A 20,619-nucleotide genomic window follows, 5' to 3' on the forward strand; every position below is an offset into this window, starting at 1 on the left:
CCTGGCATTTGCCTATGTATTTGCTATATTTTGGCTGTGTCTCTCAGGACAGAGTTACATCCAGTTCCTGTCAGCCTGCACTTCTTTGCTTCATCCATCTTGTCTAGTTTGGTGGCTATATATGTATAGGCCACATGTGGGGCAGGCTCTGAATGGGTGGTCCTTCAGTCTCTGTCCGAAACTTTGCCTCCCTATCCCCTCCCTATCCTTGTTCCCTTTTAAAGGAGGAGTGAAGCATTCGCATTTTGGTCATCCTTCTTGAGGTTCATGTGTTCTGTGCATTTAGGGTAATTTGAGCATTTGGGCTAATATCCACTTATCAATGAGTGCATACCATGTGTGTTTTTCTGTGATTGGGTTACCTCACTCAGGATGATATTTTCCAGTTCCATCCATTTGCCTATGAATTTCATAAAGTCATTGTTTTTGATAGCTGAGTAATATTCCATTGTGTAGATGTACCACATTTTCTGTATCCATTCCTCTGTTGAAGGGCATCTGGGTAATTCCAGCTACTGGCTATTATAAGTAAGGCTACTGTGAACATAGTGGAGCATGTGTCTTTGTTAAATGTTGGGGCATCTTTTGGGTATATGCCCAAGAGAGGTATAGCTGGGTCCTCAGGTAGTTCAATGTCCAATTTTCTGAGGAAACTCCAGACTGATTTCCAGAATGGTTGTACCACTCTGCAATTCCACCAATAATGGAGGAGTGTTCCTCTTTCTCCACATCCTCGCCAGCATCTGCTGTCACCGGAGTTTTTGATCTTAGCCATTCTCACTGGTGTAAGGCAGAATCTCGGGGTTGTTTTGATTTGCATTTCCCTTATGACTAAAGATGTTGAACATTTCTTTAGGTGCTTCTCAGCCGTTTGGCATTTCTCAGCTGTGAATTCTTTGTTTACCTCTGAACCCCATCTTTTAATAGGGTTATTTGTCTCCCTGCAGTCTAACTTATTGGGTTCTTTGTATATTTTGGATATAAGCCCTCTATCAGTTGTAGGATTGGTAAAGATCTTTTCCCAATCTGTTGGTTGCTGTTTTATCCTAACAGTGTCCTTTGCCTTACAGAAGCTTTGCAGTGTTATGAGATCCCATTTGTCGATTCTTGATCTTAGAGCATAAGACATTGGTGTTTTGTTCAGGAAATTTTCTCTAGTGCCCATATGTTTGAGACTCTTCCCCACTTTTTCTTCTATTAGTTTGAGTGTATCTGGTTTGATGTGGAGGTCCTTGATCCACTTGGACTTAAGCTTTGTACAGGGTGATAAGAATTGATCAATTTGTATTCTTCTACATGCTGACCTCCAGTTGAACCAGCACCATTTGCTGAAAACGCTATCTGTTTTCCATTGTAGTGGCACACACTGGTAGGATTTGCTGAAGGAGGCAGAGGCAGGAGGATCATAAGTTCAAGGCCATCCTGGGCTATCTTCTCTAACTTTAATGCAATGGTTTTTTGCTTATCTTGCTAAATTCATTTTGTTATATTAAAATTATGAATGAATGAATGAATGAATGAATGAATACCTAGCCATTATAGTAAAGGTTAACAACTGAACTGTCATTTATGCTTGCTCAAAGAGAAAATAATTTTTCTTCAATGGAGCAACACTAGATACATCATTCACTCCAGGGCAGACCTTATGTTCAGGAATAGTTGACCAATATATAATTGACTTCACAGGATTTTGGGGGGCTTTCTGGTTTTTGTTTTTGTCTTTGTTATTTGTTTTTCATTTTTCATTTTGGTGTGTGTGTGCGTGTGTGTGTGTGTGTGTGTGTGTGTGTGTGTGTGTTCTGTTATTTGCTTATACATTAGCTCCTTTGTGGGGAGAAGTGGTGTTTATTTCATTTCCTTGATTTTGAGAGGTTGTTTAAATAGGTCATTGTTTTTTGAGAAATAATTTAAAGTTGAATTGGTATGGAGAGGGAAAGCATCTGGAAGGACCTGAGGGAGAAGAAGAATATGATCAATACGTATTTAATTTAAAATTGTTATAAATAATAGAAGTCAGTGATAATTATTATTTTAGAACACAATGTTTTTGGAAGTTCAGTCATTATTTAGAACTAAACTTTCTGCTTCTTCTGATTATGAGCCACTGAGCTGTTTGTACCTAGGGATTTGCTGAGGTCAAGATGGATTCAGTGCCCTCTCGGAGTAGTTAAGATATAATTGTACAAACATAGCTAAGGTTATAATAATATCTATAAGAGACTTGTAAATGCCATTGGCAAACAATGAGAAATTGAGTTGGTACAGCTGGTTGACATGGACTTCAGCCAAAATTTAGGGACTGGTATGTTTTATAGCACCACAAGGAAGACCAGTCCCAGGCGAGAGAAATGGTGAAGAGAAATGGTCTCTAGAAAATGACAAGGATGAATCTTACCCTTTCTTTGCTTCTTCTTATGTAATCCTCCTTCCTGTTTAAAAAAAAAGTGCTCTAATGCATCCTTGAAAGTATCCTAATTTCAAGATTGTACTGTTTCTTGACCTTAAAGGCCTCAGTGATATACACCCATCACTTTATCCCATTGTCTGTTTCTCGGTGATCATTTTAGGAGCTGAATATGCAGGATCAGTCAGGACTTCGCCAACGGAAAGGCCGTTATCCTGAACAGAAGAACATGTGGCAGTAAGTCTCCAACCAAAATAAACCTGTACAATGAAAACACGACTCAATTAATATGAATGCAAGCTGTGTGCCTCGACTGGGCAGATCTACCACTGCACTACTCTATTCCCCAGCTATGAGATCCCTTATAACTTGTGGTTTCTCAGGGCCACGTGCTTCAGCTCCATTTTTCTTCCACCTCCTTTTCAGTCTCCCTCTGTCTTTCCCTCTTTTGTCTCCCCTTCTCTTTCCTCTCCTCTCCCCAAAACATTTTAGCTCCACCTCTCATCCACTGTCCAATCACCTGCTCTAGCCCTTATTTTCCAAGTTAAAATGGGGAGAAGGTTCACCTGAAGTCACCTGGGTACACTCCTTGTCTGAGGCAGCCCCTCTTGGGGAAGCAGAAATAGCATCAAAATACAAAGAGCACCAGGGTAATTCATAAGAACAGGTCACCTTTCCTCTTCAGAAACCATAAAGAAGCCATCACAGAACTAAAAAGCAAGGGCTGGCCCAGGTGCACGGTTGATGACATCATCTGAGGCCACATAGAAAGATTACATAGAACCAGCCACGTCCCAATTATTTGAAATAATGATGTTTTTCTGCCCAAGATAAATTATGTATGATGTTTTGTTACTTTTACAGTAAGGGTTCAAACCGAGTAAGTAAGTAAAGTCAGGTCCCTCAATAAATACTGAGAATGGGACCCCTGTTGGAGGAATTAGAGAAAGGATTGAAAGGGCTGAAGGGGCCTGCAACCCCATAAGATCATCAATGCTAACCAACCAGAGCTTCCAGGGACTAAACCACTAACCAAACACTATACATGGATTGACCCAGGACTCCAACTGCATATGTAACAGAGTATGGCCTTGTTGGGCACCAGTGAAAGGGGAAGCCCTTGGTCCTGCCAAGGTTGGAACCCCAGTGCAGGGGAATGTCGGAGGGAGGTTTGGTAAGGGGGTGGGTGGTGAATGGGCTGAACACCCAATATCCTTATGGGGGAGGGGGAGGGAATAGGGGCTTATGGACAGGAAACTGGGAAAGGGAATAACATTTGAAATGTAAATAAAGGAGTATTCCAATAAAATAAAAAGAAAAGTAGAGAAAGAAAAAAAATAAAATAAATATGTTAAGATCAGATACTCTGGATCACTCTTACATTCTCAATATTGGGAAAGCTGAGACCAGGAAAATAAAATCCTTGAGTCTAGGATATCTTGGGCTACAGAGTAAGTTTCAATGCAAGCTAAGCTACAAAATACTCCCTTGATTAATATAAAAAGAAAGAAAAAAGAAAATGTAACCTCGGCATTTAGAATTAATATCTCCCTGGAATTAGACAATTTAATATTGTTAAGTATTATGAGTAATTATTAATATAAGCATTTTGATGCTGTCAAGAATGGAAATTGACTTTCAGTGTCACACGCCACTAGGTAACTACTGTGGAAAACTGAAAGTGTCACCATGCAAACCCTAACATGCTTTGCTACCTTGGCCACCTGACATAGGAGTCCTCATTTTCATTTAGCCTTCTCCTATCATGTCACGACAAATATTTAAAAATATCAGTTTGCCAGGTGAGTTGATCACAGTGTATTTCATTTACTGGAGTTCCCTCTATGCTAAGTACTATACTATGTGTACTATATGCATAGTTCTGTCAGGTCCCCATCAAAGTATTTTGGGTTATAATTCATTTCATCATTAGACAAATGAGAAAATTTGGTTTATAAGTAGTAATTAATGTTCAGTTTCTCATTATGGCACTCAATTGCAACAAAACTTGATTCTAAATTTCAGTCTCAGGCCTCAAGGTCTCTAGTAATCCTCGAGTTTGCAGCAGGCTGAAGGAGCTGATATTGAATAAGAACTCTTGATTGACTTAATGGGGTCCTTGTTTTCTGCTTTCCCTTGTATGGAGACACCCACAACATTGGCCATGCTACTGTGGTTTATCTGATGTCCAGAAAGGTCCAGGTTCATCAGCAACGACAGTTGATTGTGAAATAAAGATAATCACATTTTTTTAGAGCTTCAGTCAACAGGTACTAACTCTGAAATACTTCTTTTATTGGCTGTGGTTACCTGAGAGAAAGATGTGGAGCGAGATGAACTACACTAATGCTTCTCAGGGGGCAGCTAAAATATAAAGACAGGAAGTTCCCATACAGAGAAGCCTTCAGTTGACTCCAAGTTGAAGTGTGTGGCGGTCCCAAAGTCAACGCTGTAGCTCTCTCTTTGCTGTGCAGTTGTACGCTAGAGAAATAGGAAGCGCCTTTTCAGTGAAGAAAATGAGCTACAGAGTTGAAATCTAATTCTTTTATTTTCTGTAATCAGATGATAGCACACCCAGGCCTTTGTGATAAATATTAACATCTTTGAGCAGTAAGGAAAATATGGTATACAGGATAATACCGCGATATAGCATCTCCTACACTACCAAAGGAGAACTTTCACAGCCAGAATTTAGACTCTTGAAATCATGCCTTCAGACTGAATTTCATTGTGCATTGCCCCTTACTTTCTTTGCTGGCAGTGATGTCAAAATAACACACACACACACACACACACACACACACACACACACACATACACAGAGAGAGAGAGGGGGGGAGTGTTAAAAGTTGTTTTGGTTTTATCTGAATAAATTGTGTTATCCACAGAAAGAATCCATAGGATGGCCTTATTGGGCACCAGAAGAGAAGCCCTTGGCCCTGCCAAGGCTGGACCCTGCCCACCCACCCTCCAGTGTAGGGAAATGTCCGGGCGGGGAGGCCAGGAAGGGGTAGGTGGTTGGGTCGGGGAAAGGGGATAACATTTGAAGTGTAAATAAAAAAATCCAATAAAAATTAAAATAAAATTCTACATATATAAATTTACTTATATAAATTCCATAAAAACAATCTTTGATCTGGCCAAAATATTCAAAGTATGGATTTGTATCAATTTATTGACCACAGAGCAGTTTTGTATTAAAATAAAAAATATAAGAAAACATGAGGTAGCATATCAAGAAATTTGCTAAAACCCCTATCCTGGAAGAGTCAGTCTATGATCTAACTGAAGAGACAGAACTATATATAGGGAAAAGTGGGAATAATATAAACTACAAAAGATGAATCCTACAGGAAAAAAAAGCAAAATAGGTTGGATGATTTTTCTCTAGTTTTTATTGCTAATCATAAAAGGAATACAAGGGGCAGCAGGGCGGTTCAGCACAGGAAAGCATTCACGTCAATGGAAGGCTGACAACTGTAGGACTTCAGCTGGATCTCTGGAACCCGCAGTGGAAGGAGAGAACTGAATTCTCCAAGTTACCCTTTGACCTCAGCACAACTTACAACAACCACATACTTACTCACATGTACATCCTACACCCACAGTAATAATAATATACATTCCACACACATCCTAAATGTACAATAATAATAATAATCAATATTTTTAAGTTGGGTGAGGACTTTCCCATAGGGAATATTGCTATTCCCAATTGCAGGATTCCTTAGTTCTATATTCAATATTGAGAGATCATCCCTGAAATTTGATATGTATGTTATATTATATAAAATAATACATGCATTGTACATTATCTAACATAATATAATATATATAATATATATACTAAATATATAAATGTAACTTGCATAGATATATGCAGAATATATATACACACACACGTGTGTGTGTGTGTGTGTGTGTGTGTGTTTGTGTGTGCGCGCGCGCACGCAGAGAGATAGAACCTGTGAATTTGAGAAAAGGAGGACCACATCGAAGAAATTGAAGGGAGGACATGAAAGAGTAGTTATTCTTCTATTATTTTGAAGTTATTTTACTTCAAAAAATAAGTAAATAATAGGCATTAAAATCTGTTCTGTAAAATTTAAACAATGCAGAAAAGGGAAAGTAAAGCTATGAAGCAATCCCTATTCTCTCAGTGCCCATACTGGCCTTTATTTCTGCTTTGGATATTCGTGGACTGACAAACAGGGAGTCTTTCTTATCATCCGTGTGTCACTCCAATGAGTCTACTCTAGACTCACAGAGAGCTTGATGTTTGACCAGGGTGTAAATAGAAAATTTATGAAGTGCATTTGGATGCCAGAAGATCTCAGCCCCATGTATATATAAACTTGGGATGTAGGCAGACATGAACTTCTCTGAGTTTCATAAGCATTATGAAAGAAAAATACCAAGTTCTGTCTCTGAGAATCACTGCAGGTGTGCAAAGCAAGACACAGTGAAGGGAAGGCACATGAAGAGCATTAGCTGGAATCAGAGGGCAGAACGGGACATCTCTAAGTCATGTACTACTAAGCCTTTGGCAACAGAGACAACCATTTGAGTGTCCATCACTCTCCATCTGTTCTCCCTGGGATTTAGACCACCAATTAATGGATGTTGTGATTTATGAGAAGGCTAGTGGTGCTTAGTGACTGACTCAGTCTCTCCTGTAGCGATTGAGATAAGTAGAGAGAGTTTTCCTATCACTGCAGTTTCATTTGCAACAATCTGTTGAATCCAAGGGATGGAGATGAGATGAAATTGAGAAATTGGCCCCCTCCAATAACAATTTGGAAATTAATCTTGAGTGGCTGATGTCTATTTGTCAGGAACATTGTAAGTGTCATGGTTGAATTTCCTACACAGGTGTAATTTATTGGGAGCCAATTCACCTCAGAAATGGGATGACAATGGATGGGGGTGGCTCGTGATGGCTTTGAATTCCTTACATCAACTAGGTTGTCTCTTAGGATTAAGAATATCCAGGGTGGCCTCTTTATGTTTTCCACATGCTCAAATTTAAGAGTGTCTGGATGGATCAAAGCTACAAAATATTTTGTGTAAGCACGCATTATTCTTTTCTAAAAATTTATTTTAATGTATGCAAAATTCTTTGGTAATCCATGTCACCACAGGTAAACCAAGGCAGGAAGATGGTGCGGGTCAGTGCTAAGAGAAGCTGATGGGTGTCAGTGCTGAGAGCAACTGACAAGGGTTGCTGGTTATAGCAGCTAGTGATTAAAGAAAGAAAAATGGGTGGGGGAATTCAAACACTCAGAGAGAGAGAGAGAGGAGAGAGGAAGAGAGAGAGAGAGAGAGAGGGAGAGAGAGAGAGAGAGAGAGAGAGAGGTTGAAACAAAGTCAATTCCCACCAACTTCCCACATACAAATATACATACATTCAGACAGATACATAGACAGGTAGACACATATAAATGCACATACTGAATGGCTAAAGCAAAGTTCCTAGCATTTCACACATACACATACCCACATACAGACATACACACATACGGGCCCAGGTTACTTGATTCTGTAGGTTTTCATGTGGTATCCTTAGCTCTCTGGCTTCTCCAATCCTTCCTTTCCCTCTCCCTGAGCTCAGTCCAAGGTTTGGCTGGGGAGCTCTGCATCTGGTTCCATTGGCTGCTTGGTGAAGCCTCTCAGAAGGCAGTTATGCTAGCCTCCTGTCTGCAAGTATCATTAATAGTGTCAGAGGTGGGCTTGTTCTCATGGCCAGGGTCTCAAATTGGGCCAAGAATTGATTGGCTGTTCCCTTAATTTCTGCTCCATCTTTATACCTGCACATCTTGTAGGCAGGACAAATTGTGAGTCAAATGTTTTGTGGGTGGTTGATACTTTTATCAAATACACTCCATCTGATGGAAGCAAAAATGGGGAATAGCCTTGAATGCATAGACACAGAAGACAAATTCCTGAAGAGAACACCAACATCTCAAGTACTAAGATCAATAATGAATAAATGGGGAAAGCTTCTGTATGGCGAAGGATACCAGGAATAGAAAATATCAGCAGCCTACCAAATGAGAAAAGATTTCCATCAACCCTACATCTGACAGAGAGCTGATATCCAAAACATAGAAAGACTCAAGAAATTAGAAAACAGTGAACAAAGCAAACCTATTACAAATGGGGAACATTTAACAGAGAATTCTCAGAGGAATCTCTAACGGCCGAGAAGCACTTAGAAAAATGCTCAACATCCTTAATCATCAGGAAAATGCAAATAAAAAAGACCCTGAGATTCTACCTTACACACATCAGAATAGCTAAGCTCAAAAACTCAAGTGACAGCACATTCTGAAAAGGATAGAGAACAAGGAGAACACTCCTCTAATTCTGGCAGGTGTGCAAACTTGTACAACCACTTGGGAAATTAACATGGTGGTTTCTCAGAAAATTATGAATAGTTCTACCTCAAGACCCAGCTAAGCCCCTCCAGGGCAAGGTGATCCACCGTACAACAAGGACACTTGCTCAATCAACTACGTTCATAGCAGCTTTATTCATAATTAGCCAGATATTGGACACAACCTAGATGCTCCTCAAATGAAGATTAGATAAATATAATGTGGTACATTTACACAACCTAATATTATACCACTATTAAAATCAGTGATATCATGAAATTTGCAACTGGAAATAAATGGCTATAACTAGAGAATATCTTCCTGAGAGGTGGTAAATCAGGTGTTCTTTTTTATTGGATATTTTATTTATTTACATTTTAAATGTTATCCCCTTTCCTGGTTTCCCCTCCAGAAGTCCCCTGACCCATTCCCCCTCCACTGCTTCTATGAGGGTGCTCACCCACCTACCCATCCACTCCTGCCTCACCACCCTGGCATTTCTCCATACTGGGGTGTCATTCCCTTTTAAGGCTTATGATTTATAGTTTTGTGAATTATACTTGGCAAGGTAATATATTTAAGTCTAATAATAATAAGTCACATGAGTATCCAAAATAAGATTATTTTCTCAAATTTCATATAAAGCTTTCTTCCAATATCTTGACTTTATCTAGGGCTTTGGAAAATGCTTAGGAGAAAAGCTAGCAAAAATTATTGTAATTATGACCAAACTTAAAAGACCCTTTCAAAGGAGCAAATGGAAAACTGTCTCTTATCATAGTACAACGGAGCATGCTCTAAAGCATGCTGCAGTTTCCCCACTAGTGCAAATAGACATTTTTCTCACATCATGTGTTACTATGGTTTCCTCTCTCTCTATTCCTCCTAGCTCCTTCCCACCTCCTAAATCCTTCATGTCTCTCATCAGAAACTAAGCAAGCTTCTAAGAGATGATAGTAACAAAATAAAATAAGATAAACAAAAAACTGACATATGAGAATAGGACAAAACCAAAGAAAAAGAGCCCCCCAAAAAAGGCACAAGAAATCTATGGAGATACAGAGACTTACTCATTTGTACTCTCAGGAATCCCATGAAAATACTGAATTGAAAGCTATCATACATATGCAAAGGAACTGTAGGGTAAAAAGTGAATAAAATATAATAATGTTTTTTTTATTTTTAAAAAAGGAAAATCCCCGACACTACATTATCAGACAAGGAACCTCTAAAGATGCCTATGAGTTCATTTGCCATCTATTACTGGCCTTGGAGCCTACTCTTAAGAGAGGTTTCTTTCCCCAAGTGTGACTCCAAATGCTCTTAATTGCTGAGACATATATCCAGCTCTTATTCTATACTCCCAATATTCTTATTCAAACTATGCATTAAAAACAGTCTGTAGAATGTACATCTGTCTCTCTAAACCTGTATACTTAGCTTTGATGAAAGCAATTTTATATTCAATATAAACTCATTTTACTCTGTTTACTATTCATTAGTAAGGTGTAGGAAGAGAATCATTTAATAAGCAGAATATTTTCCAATATCGATAATAAATGAAGTTTTTAATCAATCTGTAGGAAAACAGAATTGAAATTCCAAAAACCTGAACTTGCCATTTCCTCAAGTTAATATAAGTAACAGGAAAACAAGTTAATTTACTGTGTTGAGATTCATAACCATTTCTTATTGAACTGTATTAGTCACTTTTTAAAGTTTTTTTTCAAAAAATATACATGTGTTTTTGGTTTTGTTCATGGTTCTGACTAAAATAATAGGCAGAAACAACTCACAGGAGGAAAAGTTTGTTTGATACATTGTTCCAGAGGGTATATCACAAGGCTTTTTTGACACATTGTTTCAAAGGGTGTATCACAAGATTTGTTTGATATATTGTTTCAGAGGGTATATCACAAGGAGTAAGAGTGTCTCAAAGGATTCACAACTATCCTTGATGGCTAGAAATGGCTCATTCTACCACAATGTGAGCATATACTAGAACCAGTTGCAAGGGCAGCAGATCAAGAAACAAAGAATGCAAATGGAACCAAGTGTACCATGGTAACATTCTTTTCTTCATTAATTTATTTATCTGTTCTCTTTATATCCTAATCTCAGTCCCCTCGCTCCCAATTCTCCCCTCGCTCCCAATTCTCCCCTCATCTAGCTCCTCCTCCCACTCCCCTTCCCTTCTTCTCCGGAAAGAGAGGTCCCCCTTGGCATCACCCCACCCTTACACATCAAGTCATTGCAGGAATAAGTGCACATTCTCCCACTGAGGCCAGACAAGGTAGCCCTGTTAAGGGAAAGATAACCATAGGCAATAGACTCAGGGACAACTCCAGTTGTCCAGTTGTCTCCAGTTGTTGGGGGACCCACATAAAGACCAAGATACACATCTGTTACATATGTGCAGGGATGGGGGGCTAGTTCCAGTGGATGCTCACTCTTTGGTGGTTCAGTAGCTGAGAGACACCAAGTGTCCAGGTTAGTTGACTCTATGGTCTCCCTGGGGCATCCCTATCCCTTTCTGGTCTTCCACTTCTTCCCCCAACTCTTCCACAAGGCTCCCAATCTCCATCTCCCACATGTTTGGCTGTGTGTCTCTGTATCTGTTTCTATCAGCTTCTGGGTAGAGACTCTCAGAGTAGAGTTATGCTTGGATCCTGTCTGCAAGCATTACAGTATCCTATAATAGTGTCGGGAGTCGTTTCTTGCTTATGAATTGGTCTCAATTTGGGCCAGTCATTGGTTGGCTATTCCCTCCGTCTCTACTCCATCTTTGTCCCTGAACATCTTGTAAGCAGGACACATTTTGTGTTGAAGTTTTTCAAAAAGCCTACTTCTTCTAGCCAGGCCTTTCTCACTTTCTAAAGATTCCACAAACCCCTAAGAAGCAGCACCAACCAGAGCAAAACTGTTGAAAACATGAGCCTGTAGGACACACACCAGATCCAGGCATAACAGAAGCGTGTGATTGTGTTGCTTTGGAAGCTAGATAGAGAGAACAGACTTTTAGTAAGCTCAGACAACTCTGTACCTGAGGACTGATGCAGTCATTCCTGTTCTTGGTATAATTAGTCAGGGTTCTCCAGAGGAATAGAACTTATAGAATGATAAGATTTGTTAAATTTATTACATGGCTTACAGGCTGTGATTCAGTTACCCCAATAATGACCTATTTACCAATGGAAGGTCCAAGAATTTAATAGCTGTTCAGTCTAAGAGGATATGTCTACAGTATATCTTGAAGTATCCTGGAATCCTGGCTTCAATGCCATTGAAGGAATGGATTTACTAGTGAGGCCAAAAGCAAGCAGGCAGAGAGAATTAACTTCCACATGTCCTTTACATAGATATCCAGAAATAGGATGGATATCTATGGTGTGGACACCATTGCTTCATTTTTGTCATGCCTGATAATGGGAAAAATTTGCTACTTGTAGTAAAAAAAAACCCTTCAGTTCTACTTATTCATAAACAGAGACCTTCAAAACACACTGATATCACTATATTTTACACTACCAAAATATTTTCATCCTTAATAAGATAAATACCTTTCAGTGTTACAGGTGGAAGCGCCCTGACATTAAAAGGCCAATTAAAAAATTGCCTACAGTTAATTCACTATTAAAGCTGGGACTGCTGGATTCTAAAATTCAACATTAAAATCATGTGTATAAACCCATGCTGAGGAGAGGACTGCCTGCCGCACTCATCTTCTCTTTCATACAGAGAGCATAGAGAGGGGACGATTCAGGCTGCCTCACTAATGGGGATTCCTAGCCTAGATTGGTATGCTCTGAGACAGTGGGATGCTACTCTTTATGAGATAAAGGGCAGAGCACTCACAATACCTCAGGTCAGGCCTTGGACGTTAATGGAGCAACCAACTTTTTCCTATAACATTGAATAAACAGTTACTAAGCTTTGTAAATATTTGTTTGTCGTAGAAACAAGCAGAGACAGGAGAGTCAAAAATAATGATTTCAAACTTGACATCATATAGTAGAAGATGAAACGCGCACCCCCCGTCCCCGGCACCATCCAAACCCACACAGGAGAATAGCTTCACATTAATTAAAACTCACATTTAAAGGGTCCTGAGGAGTGCAAATTAACAACCTTCTATCCCCATCATCCTAAACAAAGAAAGTCTGTCTCATAAATTATAAAATATTTTCAGCCACCCTACAGCTTCTTTGTAAACCCCCAACACCCTTGATCCCTCATTCGTGTAATACATTTTGGATTTTCACAATTAGCATCGTTTAGATGTGATATCCTCAACAATATTGATGATAATTTGGGAAACTGAAATAAGAATGTAAAATATTTTGATATTTTAAACTATCTGGTTTCCATTGCTATTCTATTCTTTTCTAATATTAGCTAACAATTATAGATAACAATGTTTTCAGTCCTTTAAATCATTTAAATTAGCATGAAACCCTTAAGTAATATTTCTACTTAACAATTATAGGTAACATTGTTTTAGGTCTTTTAAATTTTTTAAATTAGCATGAAACCCTTAAGTACTATTTTTGTTTTCATTTTCTATACATGTACTAAAGCAAAAAGACCAATCCCCCAATCTCATACCCTGATAGAGCCAGATAACCATCCAAGGAGCCTAACACCAGAACTTGTCCTCAGAACCACCAAATGTGTTTACTCGGCCAAATATTCCAAAGGTAAAACTGTATGTTCTTCTTTCCTATGTGTTGACCCCCTTTGTGTGTGTGTGTGCATGTGTGCATGTGTGTGTGTGCATGTGTGTGCATGTGTGTGCATATGTATGTGCATATATATGTGCATGTGTGTATGTGTGTGCATATGTGTACACATGTGTGTATGTGTGTGCATATGTGTACACATGTGTGCATGTGTGTGTGCATGCATGAGTGTGCATGTGTGTGCGTGCATGTGTGTGCATGTGTGTGCATGTATGTATAAATGTGTGCATGTGTGTACATGTGTATGTGCATGAGTCTGTGCATGTATGTGTATGCATGTGTGCATGCATGTGTACATGTGTCTATATTTATTTATTTTCTTACAGTCTAGTGAAATAATGCCAAAGCCCCATCCTGACCTGCTAATTTTAATATCGTAATTCTGACCCCGTCACCTGATGGAACTTTTTGTTTCTTTCCTTGGTTCATTTGGTCTATTTTCACAAAAAATACCATAATTTTGCTTCCTTATTACAAACAAATAAAAAAGCAAAACCAGAATCCTATTTGTCTGAGTTCTAGACGTTAAACAGTCCAAGTTCAAGCACTGAGATTCAAGGTCTGGCTAGGACTCTATTGTTTATATGAAGTCTCTATGTTTAAATACAGCTCTGCTCTTACGTGGTTCTTGCAGGAATGCACTCTGATATTTTTAGATCCTTATAAAGACACTCACGCTCGTGCAACGGCTCTATCTTCATGACCTATCACCTCTCAAAGGTAACTTCTGCTACCCCCATCACTAGGTGAAAGACATTTCAGCATCTGAGTTCAACCCATAGCAATTCTCGCCCCAGGATCTCTCACAGGTGTTTTAGAACTAGAATGTGGACAAAGATCTCATTTATGTGCTTGGAAGTCTACCTGTTGTCTAAAGAAACTACCATACCTTCCACAGAACTTGATCTGTGTCAAATGACTAGAAAATGACCCTCAAGAGGTCTGTGGGTTCTTTTTAGATGCCCATAGATGCCTCAGTGAGAAGAAAAATCACATAATGTCATCCAGAACAATTCACCAAATGCAACTCATGACTCAGGAAACATACACAAGCACACATGTACTGGGGAGAAGATTCCCAAGTTTATCAGGAGCCCCGAATGCTTTATAAAGCATAGGAAGTGAGAACTCCTGCCTTGGGCCCGGACTAATTCACTTTCCTGCCTCATGCAGGCCATTTAACAACATCACACCTCAGTAACTTTGTTGGATTATAACACTTTTTTTTTCTGACAATTTTTCTGAAAAGTAATGACTGACTCATTTAAAGCCTCCACACCCACTAGATATCATCATATTTCCATGGTTTCTCTTCTTGAGAGAAAGTCTGAAACTTAGTCATGAAGATTCTTTGGAGCGAATTCCAAAATATCACACTTTGCACATCGCTTTGCGTGATTTTTCTCTTTTGAAGATTCTTCGCCGTTTGATGAAAGTTGTTATTCCATTTTTTTGCTGATAACTCAAAATAATTTACAATTAAGAATAAAGGAAATGATGAATAAGCACCCATGGCTGCCGACTCGGGAGTGGAAGGTGAATTGAACTAGGAAGTGGAAAGGATGTAATATTGCCCTGATTGGTTACAGGCCTCAGCAGGTACAACCAGAATTACACCTGATAACAGACTATTTCCAACACACACACACGCACACGCACGCACACAATCTAGTCCATATGCTTTGCTCCAAAAGGGTAGGGCACTTAGAAAACTGCCACGTGTTCCCACTGTTCTGTTCATGAGAAGCAGCACATGTATGTGTGTGAACACACATACGTGAAAGCAGCTTGTCATCAGTCTATAGAGACAGTGCCCATGGATCGTGGCTGATGCGAGTCCCAGTGACTCCAGTCTGGCCTCAATTGCCTGTAGGTGCTGCACAACCAGAAGCGTTTAGCAAGTTGTCCTGTGCTACACTCATGGGGCCAGCTAGGGAGCCTGACTGGCCAAGTAGGATCTCTGGAAATCAGGTAATAGATAAAGTAAGGTAAAATTAACAAACTGGCAATGATAAAGAATTTCTTTAAGATACTGTGTGTATCAAGTCATCACATTACGTCCCATAAATACGTGTGATTATTATCAATCAACCAGATCACCCAGAGATCCCAAGGACTAAACCACCAACCAAAGACTATGAGGAGAGACCCATGGCTCCAGCTGCATAGGTAGCAGAGGGAGACATTATCTGGCATCAATGAGAGGGGAGGCCCTTGGTCCTATGAAGTCTCAATGCCCCAGCTGTATGGGAATTCTAGGGTAGTGAGGTGGGAGGGAGTAGGTGGGTGGGCGAGCAACATCATAGAAGCAGGAGGGAGGAGGTGGGATAGGGGGGTTGCAGAGGGGAAACCTGGAAGGGAAAAACATTTGAAATGTAAATAAATAAAATAGCCAATAAAAAAAGATGGCACCATTGAAGGAGAGTGGGGGACATTTTGGCTCTGTGTCCTCAAGGGAGCATATAGTTCCCTTTTCTTTCTGTTGAACCAAAATGATACAGCAGCCAACCATTACCTAGTGTGTGTAACGTACAGGACGACCTGTCAATTACACAAGTCACGTTTCTATTCGTGGAGGTCACATTTGCACTATTAGCAGCATAGCTCACACTATCAAAGCCAGAGGTACGCATTAGAAGATTTAATCATTGGTGATTTCATCTGTTTCTCATTCACCTTGTCCCATTTATATCATTTTTGAATCAAGAATTTTAGTTGGGTTACAGGTCTTAGCTAACTTCAACATCCCGAAAATAAAATTTCTTTCACAGCAGAATCTAACATAAAAAAATCATTAACTTGAAGAGTACACTCTTTCTTAAAGAGTAAGATTATTGAACACTTCCCTTATATGTAGATACCAACCACATATTTATCAACAATACTCTTTCAATGCTCACCTTAATAGTGAAACTGAATAATCGATCTTAAACTTAATGTTGTTTTTGAAAAGAAAATGAAGTTTTCCATCCATAGATCAAAGGTACAAGTTTTTTGAGAAAGATCTTGTATTTCTACTCTCTTTTCTAAAGGTTCAAGTGGAATTTTTAGCACACTGAATAACTTACCAAATAATGCTACTTTTATTCATAAATGTTTAGAAGGAAAATTCCAAAACTATTGGCTCCCTTGTTTTAGGTACACTCTCTACCTTCTGTATATAGCACCTGCCATCTCTCTGATTCAGTCTCTTTCACTCTCTCAACCTCTGACTGTTTCCCCACCTCTCCATCTCCCTTCTTCTCATTCTTTTATCACTAATCTCTGTAGGTATACGAGTGAAAGAGTGAAGTACTAGTGTGTGTCTGTGTGTGAGAACAAATACGCATGACAGAGTGAGAAATTACATGAGAGAGTGAAAGATATTTGTCCAGTCTAATAGTTGTCAAAATTCAATTTCATTGTGTGTGAAATTAAGATTGTATCTTAATTAAATAAAATTCCTCAGTGTCCTTATGCACCTGGAGAAAGTCTTAGTCCTGTTTTCTTTAATAGCATTGTTTGTATATTTTCTGAGAGTAAAGCTGTGCTGTATATTTTGATTAGCGTTGTATCAATTCTGCCTAAATATATCGGGAACTAACTGATTCTGACTGACAGACCAGCAGGAAGGACGACAGTCCATGAGGCTTGGCTATAGCCTAAAATTAACAATTAGCCTCCTTTGGTGGTGCTGACATCTGCTAACATGGTGGTCATGCCATCTTCTCTGGAGGCTTAGATAAGATAATTACGTAAATATAAGAGTTCGATATAGCAGTTCTTAGAACAGCCAGGTAAATACAGTGACACCACATCCTTGCATTAAACACCAAAGTAAACAGACAAAACCTCAGCCACAAACCTAAATTGCTCTATGCATTATAAAATGTTGGTCAGGAAGACAAAAACATACTTAAAACCTTGATGGTTGCTGTTTTGTCCTAACCACAGTGTCCTTTGCCTTATAGAAGCTTTGCAGTTTTATGAGATCCCATTTGTCAATTCTTGATCTTAGAGCATAAGCCATTGGTGTTTTGTTCAGGAAATTTTTTCCAGTGCCGATGTGTTCGAGATGCTGCCCTAGTTTTTCTTCTATTAGTTTGAGTGTGTCTGGTTTGATGTGGAGGTCCTTGATCCACTTGGACTTAAGCTTTGTACCAGGTAATAAGCATGGATCGATCTGCATTCTTCTACATGTTGACCTCCAGTTGAACCAGTACCATTTGCTGAAAATGCTATCTTTTTTCCATTTGATGGTTTTGGCTCCTTTGTCAAAAATCAAGTGTCCATAGGTGTGTGGGTTCATTTCTGGGTCTTCAATTCTGTTCCATTGGTCTATCTGTCTGTCTCTGTACCAATACCATGCAGTTTTTATCACTATTGCTCTGTAATACTGCTTGAGTTCAGGGATAGTGATTCCCCCTGAAGTCCTTTTATTGTTGAGGATAGTTTTAGCTATCCTGGGTTTTTTTGTTATTCCAGATGAATTTTCAAATTGTTCTGTCTACCTCTTTGAAGAATTGGATTGGTATTTTGATGGGGATTGCAATGAATGTAGATCGCTTTTGGTAAAATGGCCATTTTTACTATACTAATCCTGCCAATCCATGAGCATGGGAGATCTTTCCATCTTCTGAGGTCTTCTTAAATTTCTTTCTTCAGAGTCTTGAAGTTCTTATTGTACAAATCTTTTACTTGCTTGGTTAAAGTCACACCGAGGTACTTTATATTATTTGGGTCTATTATGAAGGGTGTCATTTCCCTAATTTCTTTCTCGCCTTGTTTCTCTTTTGTGTAGAGGAAGGCTACTGATTTATTTGAGTTAATTTTATACCTAGCCACTTTGCTGAAGTTGTTTATCAGCTTTAGTAGTTCTCTGGTGGAACTTTTGGGATCACTTAAATATACTATCATATCATCTGCAAATAGTGATATTTTGACTTCTTCTTTTCCAATCTGTATCCCCTTGACCTCCTTTTGTTGTCTGATTGCTCTGGCTAGAACTTCAAGAACTATATTGAATAAGTAGGGAGAGAGTGGGCCGCCTTGTCTAGTCCCTGATTTTAGTGGGATTGCTTCAAGTTTCTCTCCATTTAGTTTAATGTTAGCAACTAGTGTGCTGTATATGGCTTTTACTATGTTTAGGTATGGGCCTTGAATTCCTATTCTTTCCAGGACTTTTATCATGAAGGGGTGTTGAATTTTGTCAAATGCTTTCTCAGCATCTAATGAAATGATCATGTGGTTTTGTTCTTTCAGTTTGTTTATATAATGGATCACGTTGATGGTTTTCCGTATGCAAAAGATCTTTACCAATCCTACAACAGATAGAGGCCTTATATCCAAAACATACAAAGAACTCAAGAAGTTAAACCGCAGGGAGACTAGACTGTGGGGGGGGAGGGTGGCAATGGGGGGAGGGTTGGGAGGGGAACACCAATAAGAAAGGGGAGGGGGGAGGGGGATGTTTGCCCGGATACCGGGAAAGGGAATAACACTCGAAATGTATATAAGAAATACTCAAGTTAATAAAAAAAATGCCATCTTGATTTTTTTTGTGTTGTTGGTTTTTTTTTGTTGTTGTTGTTGTTTTATTTCATCTTGAGAGATTGTTGATGAATTGGGCATCCAATGAAGTAGTTGCCTTGTTTGGATGGCCATGCCATCTGAAAACCCTGTTTCAGACATGGTATGGAATTTTGGAACATCCTCATGTGAGTAGGAATAAGAAGTTTATAGGCATTCATGTCTTCTAGGAGGCTCACTTCCCATACTTTCAGAACTGTACCTGTCTTTGGCTGGTTAGAAGATATTCTCTGTTCTCTCTCTCTCTCTCTCTCTCTCTCTCTCTCTCTCTCTCTCTCTCTCTCTCTCCAAACTTATCCTTTACTTCTTACACATAGGTAAGAACTTGCAAATTCTTATAAATGCAAAGCTATAGCCCTATAAAATATTCATAGATGTCACTTACATTTGAATTATGGCTCTTTGCCTTAGTCGTCACCTTTCGTTCCATGATTCAGCTCTGTAAGAGAATTAGTAAACATGAATCCTTGGCACAGCACCCACTCTTTTAGTGACCACCTAATAGAAACTCATCAACGCTGTCACCACACTGTATTTATTGGTTGGTCAATATACACTGGTGAGCACTGGTACCCCTAGTGGGCCTCTGTCCTGCAGAGTATTCCTCCTTGTATCCCCTTCAGCTGCTTGCTTTGTGACAGCTCAGAACTTACCAAGCTTTGTCTGCAATTAAATCCTTTGTTTATCTTTGCTGTATTGTTCCTGTAGCACTTCACAATGGCAAACAGTCACGCTTACATAATTAAATTTTAGGTGCATTGTTTAAATTTTTTCCAGAAATTTTATGCTACTTGGCCCTTTTCTACATTGACCTTGTCAGGTGTGAAAGGCAAGCAGCAGCTTGGAGAAATGAGGGTTACAGTGGTCGGGGGACATTAGCCTCTACTTATTACCTTCTTCTGATATAAAAGATGCATCTATCATTCTTTCCACAGTTCTCCTGAGCCTCAGCTATGGAAGTGTTTTATAGATGTGTCCATCAGATCAGGGGTCCACAACTCTACATTTTGACTGGTTGTGCTTTTCTGTGGTCGTTTTCATCTGTTACAAAGAAGAGTTTCCATGACAATGGTTGAAGACTATACTTACCTGTAATCAGAAGGATAAATATTTATAGGTTTTTGCATTAGATGCTTCATATGTAAAGTCTTACCAATGAGACCACTCAAATATGAACTGAGCAGGGATGACCATAACAGTGCCTACCTGCCCTTGCCACCTGTGACGGGCAGGGGAAATGACCTTGGAATCCTGAGAGCAGGAGAGCTGACTCTGTTCCTCACATTCAGGGGCACTCAGGAGAGCTTGCCTGGACAGCATAGTAGAGCTGACCCTAGTGGCAGGGGTGTGGGTGAGCCAACTCCAAGGTATAAGGAAGGAAGAGCAAGTCCTGCAATTTGACTGCATGGGTAGTGTAGGCAAAGGAAAGATGCCTTCCTTCTTCACTTGCCCCTTGCTACCTATGACAGGCAGAAATGCTGGCCCCAAGGTCATGAGAGAGACAGAGATGACCCTGTCCATCACCAGCAGC

The 20,619-nt window shown here is 39.4% G+C and overlaps 1 long non-coding RNA gene across 1 annotated transcript in view; it reads right to left on the reverse strand.

Annotated features, from left to right (window-relative positions):
• Positions 1-1,425: 1,425 nt before the first annotated feature.
• The window catches only part of LOC134485248 (uncharacterized), a 58,776-nt gene continuing 39,582 nt past the window's right edge, over positions 1,426-20,619 (reverse strand). The window contains exons 4-7 of the long non-coding RNA XR_010063292.1: positions 19,982-20,177; positions 19,474-19,527; positions 4,715-4,885; positions 1,426-2,664 (exon numbers count right to left, since the gene is read on the reverse strand). This is a non-coding gene — a long non-coding RNA (uncharacterized LOC134485248). The remainder of the gene's footprint in view (positions 2,665-4,714; positions 4,886-19,473; positions 19,528-19,981; positions 20,178-20,619) is intronic.

The sequence above is a fragment of the Rattus norvegicus genome, chromosome 1 (assembly GCF_036323735.1).
Source record: "Rattus norvegicus strain BN/NHsdMcwi chromosome 1, GRCr8, whole genome shotgun sequence".
In the NCBI taxonomy this organism is placed as follows: domain Eukaryota; kingdom Metazoa; phylum Chordata; class Mammalia; order Rodentia; family Muridae; genus Rattus; species Rattus norvegicus.